At 41.2% G+C, this 11,508-nt stretch overlaps 1 long non-coding RNA gene across 1 annotated transcript; it reads left to right on the top strand.

Annotated features, from left to right (window-relative positions):
- Nucleotides 1-1,934: 1,934 nt before the first annotated feature.
- Nucleotides 1,935-8,013, top strand: LOC308473076. Its single transcript, XR_013983893.1, has 2 exons — nucleotides 1,935-2,025; nucleotides 7,224-8,013. It is a non-coding gene; the product is annotated as an uncharacterized lncRNA (long non-coding RNA).
- The last annotated feature ends 3,495 nt before the right edge of the window (nucleotides 8,014-11,508 follow it).

Raw genomic sequence — 11,508 nt, 5'->3', positions numbered from 1 at the left:
GTTGGGAGACCCTTATGAATGGTGTGGCATTTGCAATGGGGGTTGCAGGGGAGGCAAGGAGTCTCTCAAGATCACCTTGATCCCTATTCTGCTGTCAGAAGGCTCTAGGGAATCAAAGAGTTCCTCTCCACTGGCTTCTGAGTAGGGGGTTAGGGGAAGGAGCTCTACTGTGGCAGAGGTCACAACTTCATCCTGTCAGGCAGAAAGCAACCATTAGCAGATCTTTAAGTATGACAGGAAAGGGTGGGAGAAAGACTACCGGAATGACCTGCTCTGCTCATTAGGACTGACACTCAACCAAGTCTGTGAAGATCATGTTTTTGCAAATAAAGAATTAACTTCATCTTTGAACTGTGTGATTACTGACCGGCACACATATCAGGGCAGAGCAACTAAGCAAACACCTAGAAGACCTTTCAGATCTTTAAGCAACAAAGGCTACAGCATGCTACTGTACCTTTTCACAAGTTCCTTTTGTCATTGTTTCAATTTGCCTTTCTTGCCTTACTTTGTTTCTGCTCAGCCATCACGGTCCATGTGGGTGTGGGCTACAGCTCAGTGACACATGCTCCACATGTAAAAGGAGCTAAGTTCCCCGGGTAGGGCTGGGAAACTGACCTACCCAAAACCCCACAGAGCTACTACCAGTCAATATTGACAATACTGAGCTAGATGGATTGTCTGACTTGGGAAAGGCACATAGGAAGCTGCCTTATGTATATAAAACTGTCTTATTTGTATAAAAAAGGAATGGATTGTATACCTGGCCAACAATGACTCCACCAGATGACATCACCTACCAAGGTCTAAAAATAATTTTTTTAAAGTGTTTCTAGCCATGTTTCAAGAAAATCAGTCGTTGAATTCAAATGAATATTGACCCAAAAATCAGAAGGCAAATACTGCACCCCACTGCTTCTTTAGCTGCAAGTACTTGGGCTGAAAAACTTGGTGAAAGAACCATACCCCCCATTCTGTTTAAATTCTGTGTTGATAACTATTTACTGCCTTTACTGCAGAACTTCCCATGCCATCAACTAAGAGACTTATCAGTGTCAGATTTCTTTCTTTGGATACTTCTTTCATAAACCAGATCTCCTTTGTGGTCAAAGGAAACAATCCACAGAAATGCAAGGCTTGTTGAATTTAATGGGATTTAAGAGCTTAACTGCACTTTCCACTCTTTTGTTAACAGCAGCGGTACTTAGGTTCACATACTTTTCTATGGATTGAGCTCAAAGAGTCCAGGAAATTATTTATTATTATTATCGCCAATGCTTCACTTTTTACTTGTATGTTGCAAAATGTTGCTTTAAGCCTTTATTGGAAGGTTGATTCGGGGTACTACATCATATTGGTGACAGTTTGTTTAAGTGACATCTCATTCAGTTGGATCTAGTAACACTCACTCTCATCTGTCATTAGTATTGACATGGACCAGTATTACCCCTGTGGCCTGGAGTTAGAAACCATGAAGCCAAAACTTTGCAATGAATGACTAACGGCATTGGGAACAGTACAGCAAAGGCCAAATATCCTACTATAGGACTTGCACCAGCAAGATTATGATGTGAAGAGATGTAGTAGGAACAAAATGGCATTGTTGAGGGATTTAATGATGACATGACTGTAACAAGATGACACAGAACCTCCACTGACAACTTTGTTCTGATGTTCGTTCACGATGCCTGACTATTTACCATGCTGGCAGGGCTGATGAGAGCTTCACTTCAGTAAAATCTGGAGGGCAGCACATTGGCTACCGGAGTTCTGGAGGTTTGCAGTATCACATTTATAAATCTGTGTGATAAAGACAAATCTGCATAAGCAAAACTATTCTCTGTCTAAAACATACTTCTAGTAAAACTATTTCCCTGCCACAGTAATCTTTAGAATACAGTTTCTTTTTGCATACCACAGATCACAAGCGTAACTCTACAACCACTTTTGCAAGAGATCATGAAACCAGAGAATGGAGTCTTGCCAGCCTTACTACTTCTGTGCAACGCTATAGCATATTTTCAGGTAAGAGAATACTTCACAGCAGAGGTCGTTCTGTTAAAGGGAAATATCCCATTCCAAATGCAACTGTTTTAAAATGGGTGGCTGTGAAGCACTTATATGTACACATATTTAGATATTAAGGGTGCACTCCTATGCACACTTACCTGGGAATAAGTCCCAGTGAATTTAGTGGGACTTACCTATGAGTCCAGACAGACCTACCTATGAGCAGACAGACATGTACTGCTGTAGTAGTATGATTGTAGCAGTAGTATTGGCATTTGTATGGTGCCTCATAACATACAATTATTTGGTGGCTTTAAATACAAAAGATGGCATAAACACAGTGGTGCAGGGGGACGGGACTTCTCCCCAACCCCAATGTTAAAACACAGGTTTAAAACAGAGGCCCAGACTACATGGGTTATACGAAAAAGGCTAGTTGAACAGAACTGTATTTGCCTATCCACAAAAGTTCCAAGTGAACCTTTCTGAGATGGCTGTTCCATAACTAGGTTGTCTCTGTCATAAAAAGCCCTTAGTGGTTACCAACTCACTTCATTTATTTGGGATACACAGAACCAGGCATCCACAGAAGATCTTAAGGTTGTGGTAGATACATACTGGGAAAGGCAATCTTCCAAATAACCTGGTCCCATATATTTGTAATATTCATAATTTGTCATATGGTCAAATGAGACTCAGGCAGGGCATAGATAATTTTGGCCAAGATGGCTTCATTCAGGTGAGGTTACAGCTGATAAAAAGCACTTCAAGGCTGTGCAACCTCAAATGATAATGCTGAGTCAAAAAGCACCACCAGACTATGAACCTGGTCTTTTAGAGGGTGTGTGACCCCATCCAGAAGAGGCTGAACACCACCCACCCAGATAGATAAGCCACCACCAACAGTACCTCTGCCATGTCTAGATTGAATCTGTTTGTTTGTCTGTTACTGCACCGAAGCATTGGTTCCAGATAGCAGTCTTGCCTGCATTTGATGAAAAAAAAAAAGAGAAAGCTGGGTGTCATCCACATGTGATTTTACCTCTCTTAGTGGTTTTATGTATCTGTTCAACAGCACTGGAGAAAGAATGATGTCTGTAGAATCCTGTAGTATGACTGTCTAGAGGTCAAGCAGTAATCTCCCAGTACTGTCTTCTGGAAATGGCCATCTGTGCGGAACTGGACCTCTGACACCTAACTTAGCCAACCTGTCTAAAAGAATACTAGGAATAACCCATTCATCTCCAGATTAACTGTGACCCAGGCAAATAACTAAAAGAGGAGTAAACAGAATAGCACCTTCACAGTTCCCCAAAGGGGTGTGCCTGTCAGCACTGTGCCTGCCATCCAAGGCAGCTTTCCTTTGAAGTCCCTGTCCCAGGAAGCTGATGCAGCCTGATGAAAATTGGCAGAAGGCTAATGCAAACTGCTGAGTCAGGCCTGGTTCCCTCTTCTGCCAAATTCTGTAGGCATAAAGAGTCTCTGGAGAAGAACCTGTGACAGGCAGGCAGGCAGGCAGCAGATGGTAAGGCACACTGACTTTCTACCTGATTCGATGGTCTGTTCTTCTTCCACTCCTGCTGCTTAGGGGTGTGCATGTTGGCAGTCCTGTTTCTAAATACCAAAATTGCTGATTAGGGTACTCCCAGATTGTCACTATTTTCAGATGGGATTCAATCACAATTTCAGATTGTGCAATTACCATTGATTTGGAGACCCCCCCCCCAATATTTTTTTTAATTGCAATAAGGAAAGTGATAGGGAAATGTGCTGGAAGTGTGGGATGACACTTGCTTGATGCAGCACTGTCTAACCATCTCACAGACAAATTAGAATGAATGCTCAATAGTCAAATCCTCTGGAAGCAATCTTAAATTCTTATTAGTTCAAAAGCGTGAGTTGGGAACACTTCAAAGGAAAATTTGTGGAGAAATCACTAGCAATTTCCATTTTAACTGCTCATAGCAAATATCAGCCAAATACCAAATATTGGGGGTGTTTAGAACATCTACAGAGAGGACGTTTCAGAAGAAACAAGGCATCCACATGTATCCTTTAGTGACCCTCCAGATGTTGTTGGACTCCAACTCTCAGCACCCCCAGTTTTAAAACTGCTGCAAGTTCAGACATACAGAAAACCAGATATTTTTATAAAGTAACACAGCTGAAAAGCAAACAAGACACAATGAGAAATTCTGAGCGTCCACTGGTTTAAGAGACAGTCCTATACAGCCTGTACCTCACAGCTTGTGAGTTATTCCACACAAAGTCTTTTCTATTTCCTCCTGTCTTGTCAAGGAAGTCTTTCCAAAAACTAACTTGAATAGGCTGAGAAATGATCTAGAACAGTTGAGATACCTGAAAGAGAGAACCCTACTGCTGCCTTCTTTCCCTGCACGATGTGCTGAAATACGTTGAAATCCAAAGGCTAAAGCAGGGTGATAAACCTGAGGCTCAGAGGCTGGATTAAGCCTTCTGGCCCTCGGGAATCACAAAGGCCACTCTCTAAGACACATCTTTCATCAGTCCTGCTCCATGCTCTGCTTGAGTACTTTTTCCTCACTGAAATTTGTGGGACTGTGAGGGACTGTGATGCTTCTTGGTTGTCTGGATGAAGAGGGGAGAGATATGAGCTTGTATGCAGAAACCTCTTGCTTTTGTGGCTGAAATGTAGCTTACTGTACAAAGTCAAGAGACACATCTTTTGCTCCACCCACTATTGCTTCTAGCCTACCCTTTGTTGCCTCTGACCCTGCACACCATTTCCTACCCCTGCTCTAAACTAAGAGTTGGGCAAATACAGTTGTTGCTATGTGGCCTTCATGCCTACTTGAGAGTCTAATGTCACAAATCTAGAAGAACACAGCAATGCTGGAATCATTTGGGAATAATGATTAAGGCACAAGGTACTTCCTGGTGGATCAATAACCCACTGGGAGGAGTTGATGGTCCAATCTATGCTTTACTAAACCCTGCCATCCGTTAATCCCCAGGTAATGTTCTGTGCTGAGGCTGCGTCTGCTGGTTTAAATTGGCAATAGTTTTCATTCTCTAATTCTGAGTACAGTTGTGTTCTGTTAATAATGATGTTAGATATGAGTATGTTAGGATGTAATGTCCAGACAGAGAAGCTCTGTGGAGTTGTAACTTTGAAGACAATGAAGCTATTATTTACTCCAGCTGCAAAGATCAGGAAGACTGAAATAATACATGTAAAATGATTTGAGCCTTCTAAAATGTTACATAAATGCTAAAAACCCAATCTAGCTGACCACCTATGTGCATTGTTTGGCGGGTTCCACTCTCTTGACATTGGAGGTGGGAGAGGAGGGCATGGTGCTATTGGCAAGGGAAAGGGGTGTTGGTGGTAGAGCATTCTTGCTTCTTCAGGTTCCATCATTTGAGCAGGGATTCTAGGGCTTTGGTGTAAAATTTTACACCAGTACCTTAAAAAACACCACTTGTTTATCATGTATTTCAGTTATTTTCAGTTATTGTCACCAGAGAAAGAGCTGGGAAATATTTTTTTATTTTCTTTTAAAGCCTAGACCAGGGATGGGGAACTGGTGGCCCTTCAGCTGATTTTGGACTCTCATCAGCCTCAGCCATCATGGCCAATAGTTAGGGACAATGAAAGCTGGATCCATCTTCAGTATATTCATTTTATTGGCTATGTTGTTTATTTTGCAACTTTGTACATTATTTGCATGCATAATTTACCCATCGTATATGATGACAGAACTGCATGCATGGATCGAATCACAATTGCTGGAAGTTGCTCACACATACTCCATTGGCTGAATGTGCGCTGCTATTGTAAAGTTTATCATGACTAATAAAATAAAATACAAAACTTATGAATAATGTTGGTCATGTAGGTCAGTGTTGCAAGACTTCCAACTGAAGATTAAGTATGTGGAGTAGACAGTCCGTGACAGATACCATCTGAATTTGGTGTGTCTTCTCCTCCATCCCAAGCCCTGCACCCCAGTTCATTGCCTGCCACTAAATGCATTCATGAGTTCACAAAACTATTTTCAATTTTATTTGGATACCGGCTCTGATATTTGGTTATGTAAATATACTAAGGGTGAAACTCACTCTATAGTTATGTACTTGGATTAGTTTATATCTTATCACACCCTTCCTCCAAGGAAGTCAGAATGACATTTTTAGTATGTTTATGTTGACAGAGAGTAATTTGCCCAAGCCTATCCAGAGAGAATCATTGTTCAGTGAGGAACTAAACTTTTCTCCTCATATCCAACACTCTTTTAACCACTACCTCACACAGTCAGCATGTTCTACTAGATATGCAATATACCTCCGTCAGGTCTTAAGTGTGCATAAGGTTAAGTTCATATTTCAAGTTCAATTTCTTGCACAACTGCCACTTCTGTGAACAGAACTGCTCACAGCTTACCCCTGTGATGAATATATATTTGACTGTTTTGCTATCTTGTAAGCAGCCCAGAGAACTTCGGTTATAAAGTGGACTATAAATGTGTATAAAATAAATAGACAATTTCACTCCAAAAGAAGTCAGTACTCACTGGGATCATACACACAGTAAATAAATATGTGTGCTTTTATTATACATGATGATATACATGCAAAGTACCCAAAATAATTTACACAGAAGTGATATTTGTCATCTGTAAAGTTCCTTATCTGGGCAGGGGATCACAGACTATTGATATCCAACTTGTATAATGGCAATATTCCAGTTTATTTCAGAAATTTTAAACTATGCCTCCAAAAGTTATATACTCATGGTAAAGCATTCCAATTTCAGGGAATACAATATTACAACTCCAAGGCTTACTGCTTGGAAGGTCATCAGAACAAGTTGTGCACACCCTATATTGTTGTTCCTGTGATGTTGTGTGAAGTCTCCAAGAGCAGAGTTCCATTCGGAGAGACTTCTCTAAACATTCTAGAGCACCAGCTACAGCCAGTGACCTTTCATTACTTGGTTTTCACAGGCTATATATAGATGATTGCCTTGTAGACAAGGTATTTAATTGCTGCTACATTGATTCACGAAAATAAAAAGGGTAAACAGATTAAAGTCTAACATCTAAATATAATACTTGACAGGTGAAACAGAAGGATGACACTGAAATTTACCAATAGAAACCTTGTAAGGCAGAGTTCTTGAGATAGCCAGAAATGTGAAATTAATATGCCTTTTTTCTTTTATTTTGCTGCAGAATTACATCCAGAATGACACTCCTCCTCACACTGCATACTACTGATACCAATGCAAAGTTTCTTTGTTTTCAGAAAAGCTCAGGCAAAACAAGACTCAGCAAGGGAAAGAAACTGGAATCTCAAAAATACAATGTCAAATTATAAGGTAACTTTGATAAATGGATAACAGCCATGGTTCTTTCTGAGCTCTTGGATTCAAGTGGGAGGCACTTGAGGATGAGGGCTTGGAAGAGGAGGAGGGAATGAGACTATGCAGCAAAGTCCACTGGAGGTACCTACCCCCCAAATGACACCAGATGCACCAGTACCTGATGAGACCTAGAGGTTGCCACTACCCAGTCTGTGGACAACGATGGAGGCTGAGGAGAGCAGCCTGCTGTGACAGAGCAGAAAAATTCAGATGAAAATGCATGTCCAGCAACATCTCCCAGGTAAAAGTGGTTCCTCAAGGTAAGAGAGGAGATTTATCTTCCTTGGAGAAATGCTCACCTTCAGGCCAGGAATTATTACAGAGATTCTTGCGAGTAGTTGAGCCTTTTGTCTCTGCTTACAAGCTTGGTGGGTAGGTGTGGAAATTTGTTGGAACCCCGTTGCAGCTGCTGTGCAGTCTCTTGGAGCACTGGCTACTCATCTTGGCCTCTTCAGCCTTGGCCTTTGCTCTTGACTTGGATTTATTGTTGTCACGCCTCTGCCTTGCAAGAGCACCTAGATAAGATTCTATTTCCTAGCTGTTGAGTTTGTACTGTTAGACTGCTGTAATAAAAGTTTGCTTCTTTACTTACAAATAAATGTCTTCAATTATTTCTGAAAAGTGCAGATAGTAGGTACCTGTCATAACTCAGCAAGAATGTTATTCCGCCAAAGAGGAACAGGCATGTTAAAAGCCCTGTTCTGTGTGGCGAAGGCTTCTGAGGTCTTTGGAACTTGCAGGATAAACTGTCCCACAGACTGCAGTGATCGACTGGGTACTTAAGGAATCAGATGGTTGCCACATTATCCTGAGTTGTATAGGGCCTTATATATTAATACCAACACCCTGAACTTGGTTTGATCACAGATTAGCAGCCCATGCAAATCCCACAAGCAAGGTGTTATCTTGGCACCTGGCAAAAATGTTTCTCTATAACCAGGCCTTGTATTTGTGGGAGGGAGGTTATTTGTTTGTTTTTGTTTTTATTATGCATTTTGAGTTCTCATTTTATATTTTTATGTTGTGACCTGCCTTTTATTTTTGGATGAAAGGCAATATACAAATTTAATAAATACATAATAAATAAATACCAGCACCATGTACTCATGTAGAAGAATGTTCAACGCACCCTGAACCCACCCAGTCATGCCCCTTTGGCTAGCTTTAATCAGCCATTACAGAGGCACCAGACTCAACTGGTGCAGCAGCACTGGCTGCCACACTGTAGGGGGTGCCACAACAATGCTGTAGAGCACAGCACAAGAGGCGGGGGGGTGGTGCGCGTCGGATTTTAGCATTGCTGAAATTTGAGAGCTGAAAGCTGCCACTAGCCATTAAGGGCAAGGATCCAAAGAGCATGTCATCAGGTACACCCTGTCAACATCATCAGGCTGTAAAAACTGAAAACGATCCCATAAAACTTGGCTTGATAGGGCATTGGAAACCTCAGTTGGGGATTGCATCAGTCATGGCATTTGGTTCTCTGTGGAGACAAATGACTTTCTCCTCAAAGTGATCAGCAAGCAACTCACAGAAGGTCTCTGAGGAGTCCCAGGCCGCATCCACCAATATAGATGTCAGCAGCCTATCGACCACTTCGAGGATGTGATGGAAGCAGTGAAGCAATCACTGCTTTCACTGCCACACTGTAGGCATGATTATGTGTTCTAGCATGTGTTTAGACCTCTTTGCAGTGGGACTTCTAGCACCTGCCACTGCCTGGCCTGTTTTGTTGCATGTAGCTCCCCAGTATATAAGGGACTGTGGCGATCACACAGGGTCCCTGGACGTTTGACGGTCTATTGATCCCTGTATCACCACTGTGCTCGCTTCCCCGCTGCCACCAACTCGCTACTCTCGGGTCTACACTGAGTCCAGACAGTTGTTAAAATTAAATCAAATAAACAAATTTATTTTGTAAGCATTAACAAGTATGGTTTCTCAGTTAACTTTTTTGTCAGTTTCTTATCCTTAGTTTCTTGACCGGCCTATACCTTCCTAATACCTTCTGACTCAACTTAACAGTTTCTCTCACTCTCTCACATCAGATTAGCCCAACCCACAGATTTATCCTCCCTCTCCCTTCTCTAACTCCAGACTGACTTCTTAACAACTCTAACTCTAACTCCTCCCCTTGGGTTCCTATAGGTTAGTCATTTTACAATTAGTTAACCCTTTCCTTATGAACCCAGTATGATGTCACACACCTAGGAGGGCAAACGCCACAGGGGCCCTAATATGCTCTGTGATGTCAGAGAGGGCACTCAGAAACAGTTATCTCTCTGGCCCCATCTACACAATGGGAGGGACTTCCAAATGGTAGGTTCTCAAGGATAGGGTCAGGTTGTAACTCTATCTAATGCGTTGCTCTTCAGATATTGACATCGGCATTAGCCAGCAGAGTAATCTGAAATACATTAGACATTTAAAAGCAAAACCTCCCCCCCCCCAATGTGATACTAGGAATACACAGGCAAAGCTGAGCATCTGTACAACGAAACCCAAAAAACCTCTACTCATTCTAATGCTCATCGTTAAGGAGAAGGAACAGAGGCAGCTCAGAGCATTCATACAAGAAAGATGTTGGATTATTTCTCAGAAAGTCACTGGAGAGGAAACATGTGCTCCCTTTCTGTGATATATAGGCATGTCAATAACACCTCATGATCAGCATTACAAAAGGCAGCTGCTACATCTAATAATGTCAGCAGGGACACCCGATTTATCACTGCAAACTGTGCAGACTTTGTGCTGTATGCAAGATAGCACAGCCATAGAAATCAGAGATATGTACATGCTGCAGAAGTGACAGGGGCACTCATAACAATAAATCGCAGACTACCTCCGTGGACACCACTGGTCAGATTTCACAAACAGCAGTGCTTTTTAAAAAATATATATAAAAAATTAAGGGACATAAAAATGGTTGTGCTGGAGTTAAGGGGCATCTGGGAATTTAATACACCCATGAATAAGAGTACTGGCCTAATCACAATTCCTTTAATTTGCATATTGTCTCTCTGTGTGTGCTCATGCCCCCAATCACTTTCACAGTGGGGGAAACTTCATGAAATCAGCAAGAATTGACTGCCTGGAGCAGACTAAAGTCCATTTAACCCAGCATACCAGTTCCAACAGGAGCCAGTTAGATCCTCTTGGAGACAAACCACCAGGACGTGCAGGTCACAGCTATCCCTATTGCTTCTCCCTTCTATACTTCCCCTGAACATGCTGCTACCACAGCTATTTCAGTTGCTATAAATATCCTTCCCCTCTACTTCTTATGAATGATGGAGCTCTTCTGCTCACAGGAAATTTTTTTTTTTTTAAATGATATTTATTAAAATTTCAAAAAATACAAAGCTTACACAAAAGCAGAACAAAAACAAAAAGTAAAAATAAAAATACAGAAGATAAAAATAAAAATATAAAAAAGTAAAAGATACAGAAGAAAAATAAAAAAGAGACAAAACAAGTTCATTATTTTCAGATCCTTAACTGTCATTACCTTCTTTCTTAGACCTCCTCCTCCTCCCTTCCTTTGTATTCTAGTTATTAATTATCCCAGCAAATCCTTTCCCCATGTTTAAAAAAAAAAAAAAAAGAATTCTCAACTAATTTAATCCTATCTTTCTATAATAAAATAAACCTTAAAGTTTAAAATTTAAGTCTTAACTTTACCAACTTCTTGTGTTCATAATGTTCTTTCATTATTCTTTATGCATCTTTACTAAAGCCAGGTAATTTCTTCCAACATTTTTCTATCATTCATCAACTTTGTAAAACACTCTATTATTAAAGAAAAGAAAAAGAAGCATATAAACAAGTCCAATCTTTATCCAACGTCCCTTCCTCCTGGTTCCGGGATTTGTCAGTCCTTATTCCTCAATCTAACCCGGTGACCTTATGTCCAAGGCCCTCAGGTCACTTCCATGGCCCTTCAGCGGCTCTTCTTCATACTTGTAGCTGTAGTCTCTTGCTCGTAATAACTCCGACTTAGTAGTGTTTTTAGCCCTTCTCGTCAGATCAGACCCTTTTCCGTATTCATCGCTGCATTCCATGTAGTATTTAAAAGCATGCTTCAAGGGCCCTCC

The sequence above is a fragment of the Podarcis pityusensis genome (genome assembly GCF_964106645.2).
Source record: "Podarcis pityusensis genome assembly, chromosome: 3".
Classification (NCBI taxonomy): Eukaryota; Metazoa; Chordata; class Lepidosauria; order Squamata; family Lacertidae; genus Podarcis; species Podarcis pityusensis.
This window is presented reverse-complemented; position numbering and strand designations above follow the sequence as displayed.